The sequence below is a fragment of the Palaemon carinicauda genome, chromosome 40, assembly GCF_036898095.1.
Source record: "Palaemon carinicauda isolate YSFRI2023 chromosome 40, ASM3689809v2, whole genome shotgun sequence".
Classification (NCBI taxonomy): Eukaryota; Metazoa; Arthropoda; class Malacostraca; order Decapoda; family Palaemonidae; genus Palaemon; species Palaemon carinicauda.
Genome location: NC_090764.1, coordinates 21,857,709 through 21,862,708, shown reverse-complemented (window position 1 = coordinate 21,862,708; position 5,000 = coordinate 21,857,709). Strand labels below are relative to the sequence as shown.

Below are 5,000 nucleotides of genomic sequence, written 5' to 3'. Positions count from 1 at the left end.
TTACTTTAGTTTGCTCTCGTATAAATAAATGTATACATATAAAACACGTATATACAGACTTGACTCGCTTACTACAGACCGTAGACTTTTGATTAAATTCGGTTTTAGTATTAAAAAAAAAAACCCGAACAATAATACATGCAATTGTTCAATAAGAGGGTCTCATGACAACAGGTCTAAGATAAAACACTAATAAAAACCTGATAAAAACCATATTAATATTCTCACATTGAGATTTCAAAGTATATGGAGCCCCATAGAAAAAAATCAGCGAGTCAGAAAATAATATAAAAAGGGAACAATTGTACAATATGATTGGGTTAGAGTTCTCTTGCTGGAAGGTACACTCGAGACACTAATCCATCTTATTTATCTTCCTCTTGTTTTGTTAAAGGTTTTATAGTTATATGAAATATTTATGTTGCTACTGTTCTTAAAATATTTTATTTTTCCTTGTTTCTTATCCTCATTGGGTTATTTTTCCTATTGAAGCCCCTGGGCTTACAGCATCCAGCTTTTCTAACTAGGGTTGTAGCTTAGGAAGTAATAATAATAATGATATAATAATAATAATAATAATAATAATAATAATAATAACAGTTAGTGGTCTTGAGGTTGCAAATACCCGGGAGAAATCATCGCGAATAAAGACATATTTATGTTGTTACTGTTCTTAAAATATTTCCTTTTTCCTTGTTTCCTTTCCTCACAGGGCTATTTTCCCCGTTGGAGCCTCTGGGCTTATAGCATCCTGCTTTTCCAACTAGGAATGTAACTTAGCAAATAATAATAATAATAATAATAATAATAATAATAATAATAATATCAGTCAGTGGTCTTGACGTTGCAAATGTCCGGGACAAATCATCGCGAACAAAGACTACGCCATCGGCATACGAGTCCCTTTGAACATTCATGGGGCAAGGGACTGGGGACAGGACCCATAGAAACTTGCTGAAAGCCTAAAGGGTAACACACCTATGACGCCACCCTCTATAGGGGGAAAGGCGTATGGCTCTATATATGCAGTACATATTGTGGTGGCCGATGTGGTAACGTTCCCTGAATAGGTGAACTCGTTAGTTTCTTTTGTCGCTGGAAACTCACCCTCCTTGTGAGCCAAGGATGAGGTGGGCTAGTGGTAACGGTCCCTGAATAGGTGAACTCGTTAGTTCCTTTTGTCGCTGGAAACTCACCCTCCTTGTAAGTCAAGGATGAGGTGGGCTAGGGGAGCCAATAGGTCTATCGACTGAGTCATCCGCAGCCATTGCCTGGCCCTCCTTGGTCCTAGCTTTGGGTGGAGAGGGGGCTTGGGTGCTGATCATCTGTGTATGTATATTGCCAATGCCATTCACGCGCGGCCTTTAAATGCAGCTGTTTTTAGTCCACTGCAGAACAAAGACCTCAGCCATGTCCTTATTCATGTCTGGGGTTTGTTAAGTTTTCATCACTACACTAGCCAATGCAGATTGGTGATGGTGGGAGACTTTTGTCTGATCACTTACTGTAAACCAACCTAGTATAAGTGCCCATAACTAGTACAGCTTTTGCTAATTAAGCAATACACAAACTGTTTCACAGAGTCAAGGTATCAAACTAAAAAAGGGTGAATATATATATATATATATTATATATATATATATATATATATATATATATATACATATATATATATATATATATACAGTATTTATATATATATATATATATATATATATATATATATATATATATATATGTATATATACACATATATATAGTATATATATGTGTATATATATAAATATAATATATATATATATATATATATATATATAATAATAATAACAATAATAACAATAATAATAATAATAAAACATCCACTAAATACACAATAATAAACAAATTTCAAACCGCATATAAGCCCCAAACAATTTGTTTTCGCAAACAAGAAACAAAAAAAAAACATTTCAGTCCATTAAACATAAACGAAACAATAAAAAAAAGGAAAAAAATATCCGTCCTCGTTAAAACAAAATCTCTTACGTGGGAAGATAAAAACATTGTATATGGGGAAATATATCCAATATCAGTAGCAAAGAGTTTTTAGTGGGAAATATATTGTGAATATGTTTACTAGACGTAAGATGGGACGATTAATTTATCAGGGCAGTATAAAAGTACTTGTGTATGTGATAAACAAATCATTTACAGAATCATCTACAGATAGAAAAAGATATGTATATATATATATATATATATATATATATATATATATTATATATATATATACCTATATATATATGTATTATATATATATAGGTATATATAAGTGTATATATATATGTATATATATAATATATATATATACACACACACACACATATTATATATATATATATATATATATATATATATATATATATAATATATATACATACTGTATATATGTGTATATATATATATACATACTGTATATATGTATATATATACATATATATATATATATATATATATATATATATAATGTATATATATACATATATATATATAATGTATATATATACACACACATGCATACATACATACATACATATTGCATAGAATGAAAACCTTCAATATAAAGACCCAGACTACAAGAATCTAACTATTGGTGCATAAATATCATTATTTACTATTGGAGGCAAACTATGAATGCTCCAAATTCTGTCTGAAGTGCACACATTGCATTAATTCATTCTAAAGACTAAAATAACTAAAGATAGTCAACTGATATCACTACTAATAGATAACAATAATTAATTAACCATAGACCAGACTATTCTGTGGATACAGTCCCCTAAAGAATTATACCATAAAGCCAGTATATAATATAAGTATTAGCTGATTTAGATAGATTTTTAGTAAACAAGCTATCCAATCATATTTCTAATTAATCCGCAATATTCACTCTATATTCCTCAGAAAATGAGAACCACAACCCTTGCAAATGTGAGCCCAGAACTGTACCAAGGATCACGTCATATTTGTTATTAATCCATAATCTTCACTACATACTCAACATGAACAAGAACCACATCCTTTGCAAATGTGAGCCCAGAACTGTACCACAGCGTTACACCATACTTGTAATTGATCCCCAATCTTCACTACATATTCCTCATACAACAAGAACCACAACCCTTGCATAGGTGAGCCCAGAACTGTAATGTAGGGTCATGCCGCACCCATCGCTTTATAAACTAGAGAGGCTCTCAGTAGAGAGCAGACCTCCGCCGCAGCAGCTTATTTCTCGACCTTTTGCTCAATTTTGACCTTGAACTTTGACCTTAACATGTAATAATTGGCGGGGATTTTCATAAACTCAAATATGAACCAAGTTGGAAGTCTCTGTGACAACGATGTCCAAACTTATGGCTGATTACGTGAATTGGACTTTTTTGGGTGACTGTGACCTTGACATTTGACCTTGACCTTTCAAAATTTAATCATTTTCAGCTTTTCACATAAGATTTAATCCTTGCAAGTTTCATTACTTCACGATTTAAATAGTGGCCAGGAAGCTGTTCACAAACAAACAAACAAACGCTCATAGATAGGCGAAAACATAACCTCCTTCCAACTACGTTGGCTGAGGTAATAAATTCAAATAAGTTTTTATCATTTAACAGCAATTCTCTCAAAATGTTGGTCTTTTAGCTAACTGGACCGATCGCTCAGGACATTGGGAAGTATAGCGACACATATACAAAACCCCAGTAATTAATTATCTGTCGCCTTTCCTGCTATCGTAAAATCGAATTTACACCCATTGGCGACCTTGTTTACAACAACGTCTTGAGAGAGAGAGAGAGAGAGAGAGAGAGAGAGAGAGAGAGAGTCTTGGATATTTACATACAATCATTATCTTTATTCCTACAATTTATCCAAATAGAAACGAATAGACTCAGAGGCATAGCTCTCATACGCTGCGAGAGAGAGAGAGAGAGAGAGAGAGAGAGAGAGAGAGAGAGAGAGAGAGAGAGAGAGAGAGTGTCTTAGACATTTACATACTTCAATTTAATAAAAAGCCTACAATTTATCCAAATAAAAAATAATAGACATAGCTCTCATACGCTTTGAGGAATTTAATAAAAAGCCTACAATTTATCCAAATTAAAAATAATAGAGGCATAGCTCTCATACGCTTTGAGAGAGAGAGAGAGAGAGAGAGAGAGAGAGAGAGAGAGAGAGAGACTTAGGCATTTACATACATCAATTTAATAAAAAGCCTACAATTTATCCAAGTAAAAAATAATAGAGGCACAGCTCTCATACGCTGAGAGAGAGAGAGAGAGAGAGAGAGAGAGAGAGAGAGAGAGAGAGAGAGAGAGAGAGAGAGAGAGTCTTGGACATTTACATACAATCATTATTTATCAAGAAGTCTACAATTTTTCCAAATAGAAAGGAGTAGGAGAGAGAGAGAGAGAGAGAGAGAGAGAGAGAGAGAGAGAGAGAGAGAGAGAGAGAGAGAGAGAGAGAGAGAGAGAAATGGGTGCTTAGCAACTGTTGCTATCCGGAGGCCACTTCCTGAGACACACTGGTCTGGACATTAAACGCAAACCAGTTTGCGGTTATCTCCTCAAGGTCGTCCAATCAGCCTGAGGCTGAGAATCACTGCATGACTGGATTAGGAAAAAGGTATGTATTTTTATGAAGATGTTTCCTGTAAATACTGTTTATAGCTGCAGTGAATACAATGATTTGTGGATTAAAATCTTACTGCTAATCAGCAGTTTATTTTTCAATCATAATTATCCGTGTCAAAAATGTGTTCCATAATAAAACAACTAATTATTATTATCATTTTTATTATTATTATTATTATTTATGGTAACCACCTCTTCTAGGAGAAGGACACCCCAAAATCAAACCATAGTTCTCTAGTCTTGGGTAGCGCCATAGCCTCTGTACCGACACCTTCCACTGTCTTGGGTTAGAGTTCTCTTGCTTGAGGGTACACTCGGGCACACTATTCTATC

At 33.7% G+C, this 5,000-nt stretch overlaps 1 protein-coding gene across 1 annotated transcript in view; it reads left to right on the top strand.

Annotated features, from left to right (window-relative positions):
• Positions 1 to 5,000, top strand: part of mub (poly(rC)-binding protein mub) — a 95,174-nt gene that overhangs the window by 15,154 nt on the left and 75,020 nt on the right. The window lies entirely within an intron of this gene.